The sequence below is a fragment of the Lissotriton helveticus genome, chromosome 7 (assembly GCF_964261635.1).
Source record: "Lissotriton helveticus chromosome 7, aLisHel1.1, whole genome shotgun sequence".
Taxonomy (NCBI): domain Eukaryota; kingdom Metazoa; phylum Chordata; class Amphibia; order Caudata; family Salamandridae; genus Lissotriton; species Lissotriton helveticus.
Window position 1 is genome coordinate 1,210,321,741 of NC_136068.1, and position 17,886 is coordinate 1,210,339,626.

A 17,886-nucleotide genomic window follows, 5' to 3' on the forward strand; every position below is an offset into this window, starting at 1 on the left:
TCCAGTGTCTTGCTCAATATCCCAGTAAAAAGCTTGTTTCATCCCTACAGCTCAAGTCTTTCCCTATCTCCTGCAATCGTGACTGGGGTATCGCGCTGTTTTCAGGGCCGTAAATTGTATCGAAGATGGCCAGGTTGCTCCTGATCATAGAACAACACAGCAGCAGGGACATTTGGTACAACACGTTTTTCAGAAGCCTCAGGGGGATCAGCCTTATCACGATTTTTAGAAACTGAGGCTGATTCGTTTCCGTGCGGCGTCAACAACTCTTCCTCTTGCCCAATTTCAATGGCATCTGAGAAAGGTATAAAGCTTAACCTCCGCTCTCCTTCTAGTGTCAGAACTCCGTCTCGATTCTGCTGGTCAGAAGGAAGCAGCAGAGGCAGTTTCTTTACATGCGACACATGAATCCAATGTTTCTTCCCATCTACTTTCACGGCTGTTCGAGTGGCCAAGAGGATTTGGTAAGGACGGCTCCACCTGGGTTCCAGACTCGATTTCCGTTGGTAATTCCGCACAAGGACCCACTGTCCTGGTTCCAAACGATGTCCGGGACCCTCCGGCAGCGGCTGCAGTACTGCTGACACCTGTTGATGAATGGAACGCAGATCTTTAGTTAAAGCTTACAAATAGTCCGTCATCATAGGATAATCAAGATCTCAAAAGGATCTAGGCCTTGGGACACCCCATACATTGGCTGGTCGGCCAAAAACAACTTCATAAGGTGACAGCCCAGCCCGAGAATGAGGGGTTACTCTTATTGACATTAACGCTAGGGGCAGGCATCAGGCCAACTCAAACTCGTACTTTCCTGTATCTTTCCCATCTTTAATTTCAATATGCCATTATATTTCTCGACCAGTCCTGCAGATTGCGGGTGACGTCTGCATGAAATTTTTGTTTTAGCTGTAACCCTTTACAAATATATTTAACGAGTTCTGCATTGAAATGCACCCCATTGTCTGTCCATATAATTCGGGCAAACCAAATCGAGGCAGAAACTCCTTAATCAGGGCTTTTGCAGTTGCCAAGGCAGTATTGTCTTTGGTGGGGTAGGCTTCAACCCATTTGCTAAACGCACAAACCACCACCAGTACATACTTCAGGTTATTTACCCTGTCAAATTGAATGTAATCCATTTGTAGCACTTCAAACGGCAAAGAAGGGGGCGCAAAATTTCCACTGAGAACAGTCTCTCTCCCACCGGGATTATGCTGTAAACAGATCATGCAGTATTTAACCACATGAGCAGCAGTTTTGGAGATATTTGAGTTATTCCACACTGGGTCTAATAATGCACAAATACCTTTTGTTCCAATGTGGGCAGTGCCATGGGCCATCACTACTACTGCATGCACCAGGGCATTGGGCAATAGCCATCTCTGCTTGTCAGTTAAGTCAATCCAACAATCGTTTTTGTCTAATCGTCCTATTTCCTGTTCCCATTTCAATAATTTATCAGGAGTGGCTTCTTTCTGTAATTCTCTAACACTTTCGATAGTATTATTGAATACTTTAGTCTTCCACCCATCGGGCTGTTACACTAGGAAACATTGTGGACGTTTTAGTTTGTGCTGTTTCTTTCGCTACTTGATCGGCAAAGGCATTTCCTTCTCCTGTAGTGTCAATAATTCTCTTGTGGGCGCTACACTTGATAATAGCCACCTTCTCTGGTAAAGTTAAGGCATTTAACAATCTTTCAATCAAAGGGTCATGTTGTATTCTTTGACCATGGGAGGTAAGAAATCCTTGTTCCTTCCACAGCCGCCCGAAACTATGGGCCACGCCGAAGGCGTATTGGCTGTCTGTAAAAATATTTACTTTTAAACCTTCACTCAGTTCACATGCTCTTAATAATGCTATTAGTTCAGCTGCATGTGCTGAATGCTGAGAAACCCGAGCGGTCTCTAGTACTGTCCTAAGGGTAGTAATAGCAATTGCAGCTGTTGTCGTGCCATCTGGTAACTTAAAACAAGAGCCATCCACATACAATTCCCCTTGTGGGTCAGATAAAGGGGAGTCCGTGAGGTCTACACGTCCCTTCGTTTCTTCTTCAGTCTGAAATATACAATCATGGACATCGTCCTTTTGATCACTTGAAGGGAGGGGTAGTAACATGACTGGATTCAGAGTGGCACTTCTTTTTATTATAATATGAGGTTCAAAAATCTTTATTCGATTGTAAAACTTACAATCATAAAAGTACAATTTCATAAGTACACTTTTTTTAAAATAATTCCAAACAATACATTTCATGTGGCAAATAAAGGACACAGAATACTGAATCTTATTCATTTGTCTAATCATTTAGGTATTTAAGTTCTCTTCCGTCATTTAAAGATTGCTTTTACTCTTGCTCACAATTTGTATCCTCTAGGTCTCTAGTTTTTTTGTTACGGATAGATGTTACAATAAAATTAGCTACCCCGAACATGACAACCGAGGATTCCATCAGCTGTAAGTATATTAGGGCATGTTTTGCTTGTATAAAACCCATATTTTTCAACAGTGGTATAATAAACCTTTTCCTTCCTTCCGTGTAAAAGGAACAAAAGAACACAAAATGCATCGTGTCCTGGTATGAATGATGATCACAGTTACAGGGGGCGGCATCCTCCGGTGTACTCCACTCCCTGTAGTTTCCCAATAACACATGCAATTGATTAAAACGGAATTTAGTTAACAGCCATCGATGGTAAGGTTTGGTAACAATTGTCAAATAAGGTTGAATAGACATTGTCAATAACAATAAATAATGAGCCCTCACTGTCGGTTTGCAAATTTCCTTAGCCTCACGTTCCAATTCCCTAGATTTTGTGAAATTGGTTTTTACCCAATTAATATCAGCTTTGATTAAGGTTTCTGGGTTTAAAAAGATTTCTGGGCGCCCAAGATAGTTAGATGTTGCTTTAATATAGGACAGCCATTTTATTTCTGCTGCTTTATCTAGTGCCAAGCAGTCCTTAATAATCTTATGGTTCAGGGTCAGGGCGGGGTTTATCCATGTTTAATCCATTGCAGGATAGGGGCCATATTCAGATAGTCTGCGATGTATCACATCCCTAACTCACGATGTACCGCAAAACTGGGAGTTGATTGAGGGAGGCCCAATAGGGCCCGCAAAAATTTATTTTCCTCCCTCTGTATACGAGTTATATCCTTGCATCCCCATATTGCGGCCCCATACCTAGCTATGGCCACAGATTTCGCTTTATAAATAGACAGAATTGCTTCTCCCGGTTTACCACCCAGTCTTTTAGCAAAACCAAGAATAGCAAATGTTGATCTCTTTATTGCAGCTACTTTATTTAGTAATTGGGGAACCCAGGAGCCTACATCCTGTCAATCGTGCACTCGTAAGGTGCTGAGTTTTAGTTCGATTCAATAATATGTCCACAGCGTACGGTACCATCACTGTGAGATCACTGTGAGATCAGTATTTAAAACAATCCCCTCCGACTGTCGAATGGCCACCGCCACAGCAGCAGTGGCCCTTAAACAGCTAGGAAGGGCCCTGGCAACATTATCCAATACTGCCGAAAAGTATGCACAAGGTCGTTGTTTTCCGCCAAAACCCTGGGTTAACACTGAAAGAGAACAACCGTCCACTTCATGCACGTAGAGTACAAAAGGTTTTCGGTAGTCCAGAGTACCCAGGACGGGTGCAGAACAAAGAGCAGATTTCAGAGAATTAAAAGCATCTTGGCATTCATCCGTCCAGGGCAAGGGTTCATGCACATCTTTGGTAACCAAATGCAACAAGGGTTAAGCCAGAAGAGAAAAATTAGGAATCCATTGGCGACAGTAAGAGGCTATGCCTAGAAAAGCACGAACATCACGTTGAGTCCTGGGCACAGACATGTTAGTAATAACAGTTATCCGTTCAGGAGTTAATCTTCTCCCCGCTTTCGACACTAAATGACCAAGGTAGGTCACTTCCTGTCGACAATACTGAAATTTGGATAAGGACACTTTATTACCATTAGCTGCCAAATGATGCAACAGTTTAACTGTGGCCTCCTTACAACCGTCTGCCGTATCTGATGCCACTAGGATGTCATCTACATATTGGACAAGAACATTACCAGGAGGCAGTACTAATTCATCTAATACTGCCTTCAGGGCTTGGCTATAAATACTAGGGCTCTCAGTATAGCCTTGAGGTGCGCGGCAAAATCTGAAGCTGCGGCCAGATAATGAGAATCCGAAAATATGACCACAGGGTATTGAGGAATCACTATTGTATTAACCTCAATTACAAAACGATAAGTATCTTGATATTCAGGGTCACATCTAAAGGGGCCTTTTTCAAAATCGGTAAAATGGGGCTGTTACAAATGTTTGCAGCCGTTTCCTCTACCACTCCTTTCTCAATTAAATCACGAATGACGTGCAATAAAGCCTGTTCACCTTCCGGCGAAATTCGATATTGGGGAATATGTGATAGATGCACGTTAGGTTTTAACGTGATGGATACAGGGGGTATTCTCAACAATCCTACATCCGTGTCTCCCTTCGCCCAAAGAGTGTGGGGTATACCTGAAAACTCAGGAGGGAGAGGTGCATCTTTGACTAAACATTGGGACATACGCTCAATAGGGGGCTGTAAGGTTAGATACACACCATAAGGAGAAAAATAAATACGAGCATGCAACTTCTTTAGTATATCCAATCCTAGCAAATTTTCGCCACAACTAGAAGTAAGTAAGAATTGTGAGTCCACAGTGACAGGGCCGATAGTAAAGGGAAGTGGCTTCGAAACGGGGATTACCACGGGGATTCCTGAGAATCCCACCAATACGTTATTTTGCCCAGACAGAGCAGCCCCTGGGACCAATGTATGAGGAACAGAACTATACATTGCTCCAGTATCCACCAAAAACTTCTCAGATGTCCCCATCAATTGCCCCTGTACATAAGGCCCCTGCTGGTCAACTGGTACTGATATATGGCCCCTGCTCTGTCCGTGGCTGTCTCTTGCATAATTATGTCCATCATATCCGTCCTCTAGATAGTCCTCATTATAGTATTGCCTTCCTTGAAAATCATCGAAATAATTCTTTCCTGACTCATCACCGGGCCTGTCACCACGTCTCATACTATTTCGATCAGTATCTCCTCTTCCTCGTCCTCGATTAACCACCCCGTCCATACAATAATGGACACTGGGCTCGCCAGTGTCCCTCCTGTCTACAATTGGAACACTGATTAATCCCTATATTAGGCCCCTGACCACCTCCCCCTCTCATCATTCCACTTCTCGGAAAAGAGCCCCTTCCTCCCCTTCTACCGTTTTGCCCTCTGCTGACTTGCTGTAGCAGCACTAGGGTCTTCAACTACTTAACCTTTTTATCCGACTTATCCTTGCTCTCATTTTCTCAGTGTTCATAATACTGAGCCATGCTAAGAATAACTGAAGGGGTTGAAGTAGTCCAAGTGCTTTCAGCAGCTTGTAAACGGGTCTTTATTTCTGGTAATAAATTAGTGACAAATCTATTTACAAATAATCGTATGCCTCCTTCTGTGGACAAATCTTGTCCACTGAAGTCAATGAACACTTTCTCAAAGCGAGTAAAGAAATCAGACACATTTTCATCCTTCTTTTGATTGCAAGCTGTTAATTTATCCCAATCCACTTTTCGTGGAGGAATAAGGGTCTGCATTATGTAATAATTCGAGCCAGTATAGCTAAAATCTCGTCTTTGGGTTTGTCGCCCGGTTTTCGATCTTTGTCCCATGTCTTATTCTGATCCCAGGTTCCTCCAAGTTCGGCAGCATGATCTGAATCATGCACCTGTCTCCATATATCTACCGGGATCAGAAGACCGAAAAATAACTCGATGTCAGCTAAAGTCATAACAGCCGAATTTGCAGCTTCCGTCAATTCTTTCTAATAAGCCGTAGGGTTTTTTCGGGGGTCTGGGAGTTGGGCTTTCAAGGTAAGAACCTCACTCCGCTTCCAAGGTGTATAAACCCACTGCTCTTGGAAACGCGCCTCTACACGTGCTCTGTTTACTTGGCCCCCTCCATCTAACACTTCATGAATCTCTGGGTGGAAAAGAGGGTGCACTTCCCTCATGGGATACTGTGCCCCTACATCCAGACATTTATGATTCATTCGGTCCCTGTATCGTATCAAAGTTTATACATTTTGAAATACTTCTTCAACCTGTAATTTGAATTTAAAAGCTCGATCCTTAATATCACATACTATCTGGGGGGCCAACCCTTCCTGAAAACATTGCTCCCATAAGGAAATCAGTCTTATTGCCATATGTTCCAATGCTAGTTGTTGCGTAACTGGTTCAAAATCTTTCATAGTACTCCAAATGTCCTCCAGAGTATAAATTGGATTCCGCATCCATTGGGACGCCTGAACCACTACAGCCTGTCTTTCTTCATCTCCTAAGGACGATCGAGTAAAAACTCGTCGACCTTCCATACTTCCCATAGGGCGTCGTGGCGTGACATCCGAAGAGGCAGCGGTCAGTTCCATAGGGATGGCCGTCGTCCCTCTAGTTGGGGGCGTTAAAAATACCGGGGACCGGGGAGAGGCGGCACCTGCCCCAGGCATCAAAGTAATTAAATCTGAGGTAGTTGGACGAAGGGTAGGAGGAGCGGGTAACAGGGCCGGAGGATGTATGGGCGCCGTTGCGGTAGCAACTGCAGGCACCGCTGCTCCCGCCCTTCCGGTCCGGTCCACTGGGACCGCCGGGTACAAACCCTGGGGGGCATATGGAGGCGGAGGACGAACCTCTAATAATTCTTCTATTTCATCTTCTGCCTCGGGGCGGGTCACATAACTTTTATCTGTTTGTAATCGAAACTGTCTATCTAGTTGCTTAATATTCTTTTCTACTTTCTCCTTTTCATACGCCACCGCTTTTTGGGTTACAGTCTGTCCTGCTTTAATCATTCCTAATTTTTCCTCTCGTATTCGCCGTCGTTTCGCCTCCTTTAACCATAAGGTCAAGGAGGCAAACATAGTCTGATGGCTCCTCCTTAAGAACAATTTATTCTGTAATTAATAATTTTTCTTTCATCAAAAGACCCAGTTAAAGGCCATTGCAATTCTGCATTGTCTTTAGTATATTTATTCCACAGTGTATTAAACAAAATGGGAGAAATGCCATGTTTGACATACATGTCAAAACTAAGACTGCCTTCCGGAGGAGCAGGCTGTCTTTCTTCCAGCCGTCCACTTCTCTGGCGGCAGCATCCAAAACAAAGTTTACTGAAACACGACATTTTTAAGAATTCAACAAATCATATCACTCCAACTGAAGTCACACTCTTAATGGACGCGTCCACTACACCACACACTCTTAACTTTCCAACTCAGACAATCCCATTTACATAACATACATAAAGTGTATAAATTTCGATCGATAAAAATACCTTGGTCATGAATTCACAATTCCATACGACATGTCTTATACACGAACAGAGCCCGATGACTCCTGTTCGGGGAACTGATCACCCTGGATTCCAGACCACTAAAAGAATTCACAAAAGAGGCAGTCCAAAGACTACCCTGGGATCATCAGACAGGTGCACCACAAACCCTCTTATAGACTATCCCGCAGTCCTGTGCTGGTTGGGCCGGGTGTTATGGGCGCAACCCCAGACCCCGCGCTTACCCAGTTGCTCCTGCGGGCCTTTCCGAAGAGAATTCGACCGAGTGAGCACCCACCGTGCAACACTAAGGCGTCCGATGTTGTCCCAACTAATCACCGAACAAGTCTGTGAGGCATCTGCCTGTGCAGTCACACCTCTGCCACGTCAGACCCCCAGATTCCCTGTGGTTCACTAACCACTACATTCCATACTCAGTTAACTGTTCTTATGAGCCACTTCTCAAAAGTGCTCGTTCCAAAGTCAACACAGGACTTACAATACAATTCACTCACCTGGTGCACTCAGGTCTGATTGCGCGTTCTCCACTGCCGACTTCTTTTATAGACCAACACGGTCAGTCGTTCCCGGGTTAAGCCTGAAGGACTCCGGCGAAGGCTTATTTAGCAGATGGGAGGGTCACTGGGCCGGAGAGTGGAATTTTCCTTTTCTACCACAAACTGTTTTCTCAATTAGGATCCTTTTTCAGTCCACCCCCTCGACCAGAACCCCTCCCCGTCCCTCTTCTCCTACTTACAGGAGGGGACAACCCTATCGCGGAGTCCCGGCGAAGTCGCCAACTGAAGTACTAAAAAATATACCATAGAGCTATACTTACCAATAGCCCATGTACAATAATTACCAATAATAAGTCAGCCAGCAATGGAGAAGGTTCAATCGTTTATTTTGCAAAAGCGCCCTATATAGGGGAGCCTCCCTCTCGCCACAGCTCTCAAAGGTGTGCAGAGGAGACTGCTTGATTACATTCAAAACAGTGCATATATACTTTCGGCATACCTCATAGAAACCCCGTACATGGAAAAGTACCAGTTCATGCGAAACCAACAGGAAAAACCCATATAAGGCACAACTGATTGATTCGAAACTCAGCTCATGTTATTCCGGGGGTAGGTCAGTAAAGGTGCCTCCCGTCCATTCTGGTGCACGTGAGTATAAGCATGGCGCCTACAAGAATGTGCTCCTCCTTCAAGAAATACAGATGCGACCTTGAGTTCCCTAAGTTAGAATCAATGGTCTGTTCATAGCCCAGGCCGACCTTTCAAGCTTTTCTATCAGCAGCATGTCACGTGCTTTCCCAACTAACGAAAGAGGCCTCAGGAAATGAAACCAAGATGGCGTTCGTTTAGTTCAGGCCCAATTCTAAGAATCTACATGGGTTGAGTGTATTTACAAAGGGGTTCTATCGAGGTAGCAGTGATATATTGGATACATTACGACAACATTATATAGTATAAACGTTATATTCCTTCAGTTCTACAACACACCAACAAGTCTGTAATTCAACAAAACATCAATACAGCATATGATAGGCAACACAATAAAACCAGAGCACAAAACAAGAACACAGTGCAACTCAGCACCATAACTTCAAAAAACAGTAAACAAGCATGACAGAAGAATATACCAACACAAGTCAAATTAGACAACATAAAAACTATTACAATACAATAACCCAACACACTATATTAAAATAATAATTCAACACAAGATATTGACATTCCTCAACATGACATAACACACCAGCAAAGTCCAACACCCCAGGAGGACAAAACACAAACCCAATACAACACAGGAATACAGTATCACAATTGTGTTATATTTGGTTGTTGTGTAGTGGTTTTTGTGATGTATTTTGTGTGATGTGCTTTGTTGTAGTTGCGTTGTATTATAGTGTTGTCGTGTTTGTGTTTTATTTTGTTCTGTGTTGTGTTGTTGTACAAAGCTGCATTTGTTTCGTTTTATTGCTATTGTGTTATGGCTGTTGTTTTTTGTAGTGTTATGATTCCATGCCAGCAAAAGGCATGGGAAGCATTGGGTCCAATCACATTTAAGTTGCCCTTAAACATGAAAATCACTTCAGTATTTCCATTTCAGAGGTCGGCCCCTTCCTGTCAGTTGGCTCCTGTCTCTTCCTGTCAGGTGGCTCATGTTGTGTCGGTATTTAAGGAGCATCAGATCAGTGGACCAGTGCATGGTCCTGTCCTGCCAGTTGCATTTCTGTTCCAGTCCTGATCTTAAGCAGATCAACAACTCCAACCTTGCTAGAAATGCCCTACATCTAGAATTTAGCACCCGGAAGAGTCTTCGTGTCTTTTTAGACTTTGTCTCTGTAGTAAATTACTTCTCTACTGTTCTCCACTGAATAGAATGGCTAGCCCCATCAGTGTCCTGTACTATCTGAATAGCCTGCAACCTGGGCGTTTGTCACTAGTGAGCCTGCTGTCACCCTGCTACTGTCTGGAACACTCCTACAGTGAACATGTCTCATCAGCAACACTGGTCAAGTCTCTCCTGCGTATTTGTCTGCAAGTGGAGTTTAGTGCCTTCTCGAGAGTATTCGCAGCATTGGAAGGGACTCAAGAGTGTCCACAAAAGCGACGCTTACTGGCACACCTTCCAAGACAGATGCTGCATTGTGGTCTGCCTGTGGAGCTTGGCGCCTGCACGAGAGTATCTGGCAGCCTTGGAGAAGACTTATGAGTGTTTAAAATAGCGGCACCGTGGGTAAGCTTACACGCATTTTTAGACAAGTAATACTCAGTGACTGGGAGTTTTTTTTGCCGGCTGCCCCAGCATTTGTGGTGCGAGGGGCACCTTTAGTCAGCCGATGCGCATATTTGGAGAGGCAGGGACTGGGGCCATGTTATTCCGATGTATTGGGTACTTTACGTTACTTATTTGGATATTTGAGATGTTACCTTTGCTCCATGGCAGTTTAACTGCTGCCTTTCAAATAGCCCACGAGCCTCCACCACGCGCGTGCACTTGACATGCCTGGGATCTCTCTTCTGTGATGTCTGTTCCTCTCTCAGTAACTTGTTGCAATGGACGCTTTTGTGCACACTCCTGCCGCAAGCCATCCTGCACGGCGCCATGTATGCATGCTGCCATTTTGCGGTTGGATGTTTTCCTCCTTCTTGGCAACCTTTACTGCGGTGTACTTCTTTTGCCAACCGCATTGCCAATAAAGTTTTACGGACAACAAATTACCCTGATCTGCTTTAGTAAGTAAGTATTGCGAGTACAGTTCTCTCCGATGGTCAATGGTTGGTGCCACATGAAAGCGGAGGATATTGCGCCAATTTTGAGGAGGTCACTATCATCCTGACGAAGTCCACGAGGAGTTGCCTGGTGTTGCCAATTCGAGCAGGGGCAAGAACAATGTTCCTGGACCTGTCGTGGCTGCGCAGATACCAGAACCGACAATACATGGACCTGCAGCTCTTTACAACGGGAAACAGAGCAAGTTGATATAATGCATGTCCTATTTGGCATATGATTTATCCTAGTAGGGGCAAGTATTACACTTCTGGAGATGTGGTCACTGCCAGACAACAATTTGAAATATGCATTAACGTGTGGAGGTTTTAGTGGCATTCAGTTCCTTTTTCTGTTATTAGCGCAGTGTGTACCCTTTTCTTTGGGGAAGTTGTGTGTGCGTACACTCCTCCAATTCCGTTTTAAATTCAAGTGTGTTGTGTGACAGTAAGCGTTCTGTACAGCTCATAAGTGTAGTCTACCATTGAATGGTGTGTGCCTTGAATTAGTCTTCATATGTAGAGTGTACCCATTTCTTTGGGGAGGTTGTGGGGGTAGTCAATGCCTCTAATCTTAGTTTTCTGTTTTCCAGGGTGCGTACCCTGTAGTGTACCCTTATTAGGGGAGGTTGTGTTCTTTTCCAGGGCATTTTACCCTGTGGTGTATCCTTATTAGGGGAGGTTGTGTTCTTTTCCAGGGCATTTTACCCTGTGGTGTACCCTACCTAGGGGAGGTTGTGTTATTTTACAAGGTTTGTACCCTGTGCTGTTCCCTATTTTTGGTGATGCAGTTTTCCAGGGTGAGTATCCTGCGGTGTACGCTATTTAGGGGAGGTTGTAGTTTTGTTTTCCAGGGTGAGTACCCTGTGGTGTACCCTATTTAGGGGAGGTTGTGTTATTTTACAGGGTTAGTACCCTGCGTTGTTCCCTATTTTTGGTGGCGATTGTTTGGGCAGTTCCTTGGGTTACTTCCCATGGGGCACCTTTCATTTTGACACAATACTCTGGTCAAAGTCTACCTGCTTGGAACTCGTGGCCAAGGGTTTCATGTTGGTAAGACTTTGAGTGAGAAGCTTTCTAGTTTTCAGTGTCAGCATGCCTTCTATCCTGATCAGGGGAACTTTTGGTTTCCTTCCAGAGTGATTTTCTCTGGAGTATTTCTGTTGTGCGGGTTACACTCTTCCGGTTATCTAGAGTGAATTTTACCCCTGTTGTACCATTTGGGATGTTGTATTTCTCCCAAGGGTCTGTGTCTACACCCACCTTTGTTTGCCAGGGTGCCTACCATGTGGTGTACCAATGTTTGGGGGTGACCATCCTTCTTTGTTGCATTGGTTTTTATTCATCTAAACCATGCTTTGTTTTCCCTAAGGGAGGGGGATGGGGCGTGTAGTAATGTTAGCATCTTATTGTATTTCTGCTCATGGTAATGGTATTTCTGATACCTCTTGTAGTAAATGTAAATGTAGTTGAACTTATATACATTAGTAGTACATTATTAGATTTGTGTATCTCATTATTGTGCTTTCATGTAAATGTTATATTTGAGGTATCTTACTTATCTTTCTCTCTATTTCTGCTGTCATTCCCTAAGGAAGGAGGATGTGTAGTAAATTACTTCTCTACTGTTCTCCTCTGAATAGAATGTACCATGACATCATGGAATGCCTGGATGTCTCTCTGTGCTCACAGTGTCAGTTGGTCAACTCAAGCTGAGCTGCTCAGAGCCTGCTCCTGGTGGGGATTTATCTATACTTCCTATCTTCTCCTACTTACCTATCCTAGAAGCAATCTACAATAAAGGATTGTCTACTTACACAGTTGGACTGTACATCTTCCTTTACTACAGTCTCCAAATGCTCTCAGACAATACCTTCCGCAGGGCATCCTCTCTATAATGCTTTTTACACATGGGACACATTGTGTGGCTACTAGAAGGGGTCTTCTTTTACTTTCAGCCTATAAACAAGAGGTGAAAAACCATGTCCTTAATCCAGCCTTGATAGATTGCGACGTCATAGAGATTCTGTTTTTTTGTACTACCTGGATCAACAACTCCACGGTTCACCAACCAAAAGCAATGAACTCAGATTCAGACTCTGCAGAGTAAAATTCTGCATAAGGACAAACCTTAGCTACCCACCCACCATTAGACCCTACAGTGAACAGCCAGGGCTTCCATGTTCAATCGGAACCGCCTAAAGGTGAGAGAATTCTTCCACTGCAGGGGCCCACCCTGGCCTTGCCACTCACCCCTTTCCTGGGTTCACAATGGTTCATGCCACTGTGACATGCTGTGGAATGTCACAGTGGTGAAGGTTCTAAAGAAAGCTCCCTGTGTGGAGCGAGAAGCGGAGTCGGTGACTAACAGCTGTGGCTGAAGTCCCTGTGTTGTAACTTTACAAATAAAGTTTCCCGTTTTTATAAGAGCGTTTCCTGGATCATGATTGAACTATCCAGACTTAACACTGGCAACGGAGGACGGGCCTTGAGATGACAGGAGCGCTAATGAAGGTGACCTCAACACGCTGAACACTCCTATGATTACAGTTTCAGTACCATGAGTACGGGAGGAGAGTTCCCTGCTGCCTGTCTGGAAAGTCGCTTGCCTAGGAGTGGAGCGTATATGTTCAAGACCAGTCGCAGAAGAATAATTAAAAGGGCGAGGAAAGAATAGCACTCCGTCCATTATCCCCTTTGGTATCGCTTTGTTCACCCTAAGTTGACAGGGTATGCTCAGACGTGGGTCCCTTGCTCAGTTTGCCACTGGATTCAAGATAGCCTGACTGATGAGGGTTATGAACCTGAAACTGGTCCCAGGATGCTTGTTTCCCGTCCAGGGAATACATGGCTTGGCAGTTTGGCGCTGGACTGTTCCCATGAGGCACAGGGTCAGACTGATTTGCATATGGCCATGTCTGAACTGGGGTGGTGGAGTGAGCTAAAGAATTATGATGGATTAAACCCAGATCATTTGACTGGGGGTGAGTGTTTGATTTGCTCAAACGCTCCGTCCATTATCCCCTTTGGTTTTGCTTAGCACTCACCTTCTGCTAGAGACGTTAATTAACCCATGTCTGGATGTAGCGATCACTCGCCGGTTGTACCCGAGACCGCCATTCACTTTTAGGGTCGATGGGGCGAGTGATGCCTGGGCACAGCGGAGGAAGGATAGAGGCTGGGAGCACCTCATCAGGCAGTGGTCGCATCAGTGTGGCGGTGTGGTGAGAAGATCGTTGGAGCGGGGCAGCACCTTGGTCTTGTTTTGCCCTCCTCGCACTTCACAGCGTGACCGCTGCTAGTGGCACTGAACATTGAAGCCTGCTGTTCTTGTACAGACACTTGGGCTGGGTAGTGCGACCCTTAGGTGCTGGCTTGGAAGGTGTTATTTTATTTGGTGACAGAGGGCTGTGGATAACATAGAAGTCCCGTCATGCTGACTTCTGCCTTGGCAACATTGTGAGTAGAAACCTGACAGAGCGACGGGGGAAGGTTCAAACTGTCAGGAGTGAAGCGCTCGCTCTGAGGGGAAGGCTGCAAATTGTGTGGAAAAAGCTTCAGGCAGCAATATCGCTCGCAGTGTTGGCACCACCGGGAGACACCAACAGGAGCCTGTGTCACCGTCGTGTGCCAGCATGCTAACAGACTACAAGGAGGATTAGCTTGCTGCTCTAATCGTGGTGACGGAGGAGAAGAGGATGTGTTCCCTCAATTTCAGGATGTAATCGTTCTGCCACTCCTGTCTAGCAGAACGAGAGAGTGCTCCTTCACTAACAATAACAGTTTGACTTTAGAACAGCGCCATGTAGTGGTTCTCACTTCTGTTTTTCCCTATTCCATTTCAAATATACTCCTATGCTACAGAAAGAAGTTGCTATTTTATGGCGATATTGCTGTTCCCTGCATATTCTTGGCAGTGGTCAGTAAAGCGTGAAGGTCCGATCTAGCAGGGCACCTGGGGTTGTTTGACTGTTTTCCCCGGGAAACGTCACTGGGCCTCCTTTCTTTTCTTTCTCATTCCCACTCATCACAGCCCCCAGCCACCATGCAGAATGACAGACCCCACCTTTCTTCCTGTCCACTCCAGAGGAGCCAACCCTGAAGGTGAATAAATGGAAAAAAGTATTCCAGAACTACGCAGTAGTATTTGGACCAAATTTGGGGCTGGAAAGAAAAGTAGGTTTGCTGATGCACTACCTGGGTGCTGAAGGGCAAGAGAAACTAGAACATCTTCTGGAGCTGAATGCTAATGATGCGAATGGTTGAATGAATATGAGATAAATTTGAAGAAACTAGACACCCATTTCTTACCTAAAATAAGCACAATTATCGAACGTTACCATTTTGGAAGGAGGGGACAGAAGGAGGTAGAGACAGTGGAGGAGTTTGTCTGTGTGCTACGTGCAAGTTTGGGGGATCTTGTGAGGAACGGATACGTGACCAGTTTGTCCTAACTTGTAAGACTGAGAGTGTTCGGGAAGAGTTATGGCTAAAAGATGACCCACCCCTTGGGGAGGTGCTCATTGTAGCAAAACAATTTGAGCACATGATGCAGTGTGTGAGTGAAATAATGCAGGATAGTGAAGGGAAAGCCAAAGTGAGTGAGGTCTCGATCGAGAAAAAAAGTATACTTGCAGTTAAAGAGCAAAACTAAGAACAGAAAGAGGTCAAGGAAAGTTGGTGATTTAAAGGAAACTGTTACCTGTGTGGCAGACAAGGTCATTTAGCGAATGGCAGGGAGTGTACTGCTCTAAAAAGTACATTGGACTAGGGGGTGTGGCTCTGTCCTGGATGGAGAGCTTTCTTTCAGGCCACTCTCAAGAAGTCAGGGTGGGCTCCCACAAATCCATCTCTAGGGAGCTCACCAAGGGAGTGCCACAGGGCTCATGCCTAAGCCCAACATTATTCAATGTGTACGTAACCCCCCTGGCTGACTTAGTAAGATCCTGTGGGTTCACCCCAGTGTCGTATGCCGACGACACCCAACTTCTGTTCCCTTTTAAGACCTTCACGCCTGCACTAAAAAAATCGTTTGCAGATGGAATGAGGGCAGTGTCAGAGTGGATGGCTAAGAACTGCCTACAGTGTAATGTAGGAAAAACGGAAGTAATGTTGTTCGGGGAGGCAACGACACTATGGTCCCCTGAATGGTGGCCCTTGGAACTGGGACCTTTTCCCAGTCCTAAACAGACCGTTAAAAACTTGGGAGTGCTATTAGATCAAGCACTAACATTGAAAGATCATGTAAACCAAGTGGCCGGCACCTGTTTTCGTGCCATTGGACTGCTGAGAAGGGTTTTTCCATACTTACCTGACAGTCATAGGAAGACACTGGTCCAGGCGTTAGTCATCAGTAGATTAGACTATTGCAATGGTCTTCTCTTATCAGCTAATGAAGAACAGCTTAAGAAATTGCAAATAGTCCAAAATACTGCGGCGAGGCAAGTCCTCAACGTTCCACCTAGGACTCCCTCCCGCCCTCTGCTGACTAAACTCCACTGGCTCCCAGTGCGGCAACGCATTAAGTTCAAAATCCTATGCACTATTCACAAATGTCTGTCAGGTATGGGGCCCAAGTACCTGACAAAAGCTTTCTCACCTTATGTTCCTGGACGTTCCTTACGCTCCAGCAATCTACAGCTAATACAGGTACCCAGAATTAAAAAATCCAGGCAGGGAGGTCGCGCCCTTGCCCACACTGGACCTGTTCTCTGGAACTCACTGCCTCAGACACTGAAACAAATCACTAACCACCTAACCTTCCGAAAATCCCTCAAAACTCACTTATTCATTCATTTATTTATTTATTATTTATTTTGTGTACTTGTATAGCGCGATCCTGTCGCCCCAAGGGCATCCTGGCGCTTTTGTTCCGGTCGATAACACTTCCATTTCATAAATATCTAATCCACATAATCAAAGTCTAACTATCCTTCTGACCATGGATCAGCACAAGTTGTATTCTTACACTGGCAAAAGCGCGGAGATACCCCTTCGGGGGTCGAATCAGGCGCTATATAAGAATATAAAATAAAATAAAATTCAACAAGTGTGGAAGGAAGGGACACTTCAGACAATGCTGAAGAAGCAGTGCCAGCTACAGGAAACAGAGTAGAGATGGTAACGCCCTTGTCTGTGATGAGATAGTGTTACAAGTACAGGGTGGGTCAGTGAGCAACCCCAAAGACTTTGTAGCTGTGGAAGAAACCAGAGTCGAGGCAATGTTTAATTCTTGTTCCAAACTGACAATAATCTCTGCAGAAGAAATTGAGAAAGTATCAAAAGGTAAACTAATGCTGCAGAATATGGATGTACGACCGGGAGGTTATGGTGGTCAGCCAATACAAATGAAGGGTTATTTCTGGGGGATGGTAGGCTACAAGGACAGGTTGACTGTCGCTAAAATGTATGTGTCCAAGAAGGGGGACGACATACTGGGGTGGCAGGCTCAGAAAGAGTTGGGCATCTATCTAAATCCAAACAAAAATCCCCAGATACTGGTACAGGAGGTGGGGAGGACCGTGGTGGGGATAGAGGGAGAGTTCATGGAGGGCTTCACGGAGAAATTAGGGTGCCTCAGAAACTATGCCCACAGAATAAAACTCAGAGAAGGTTCCAAGCCAGTTAGAGCCAAGGTTAGGATTCTCCCCATTTCCATACAGGTGGCTGTGAAGGAAGAATTGGAGAAAGTGTGCAGGCTGGAAGTGATCGAACCAGTAGAGGCCACGGAGTGGTTGGCACCCATCACTGCAGCCAAGAAAGGGGATGGGACAGTGTGCTTGTGCATTGATCTTAGAGCATTAAACAAGGAAGTCATAGTCGACAAGTACCCCCTACCCAACATTTCACAGATGATGAGCACATTAGAAGCAGCAAAAGTATTCACCACGCTGGATCTAACCTCAGCTCATTACCAAGTCAAACTCCACCCTTTCTCACAAGAACTCACAGCATTTGTAACGCCCATGGGGGCATACAAATTCAAATGGATGCCGTTTGGACTAGTATCTGCCGCTGCAGTTTTTTAAAGGTTAATGAGCAACCTCCTCAAGGGCATTCAGGGGGTCATGTGCTACCAAGACAACGTGCTGATCTTCGGCAGGGATGACAAGCAGCATGAGGTTAGGCTAAGGCAGGTTCTAGGAAGATTCCAAGAACAAGGACTCACGGTGAAGAAAGAAAAGTGCAAGATTGGCTGTGCGGAATTGGAGTT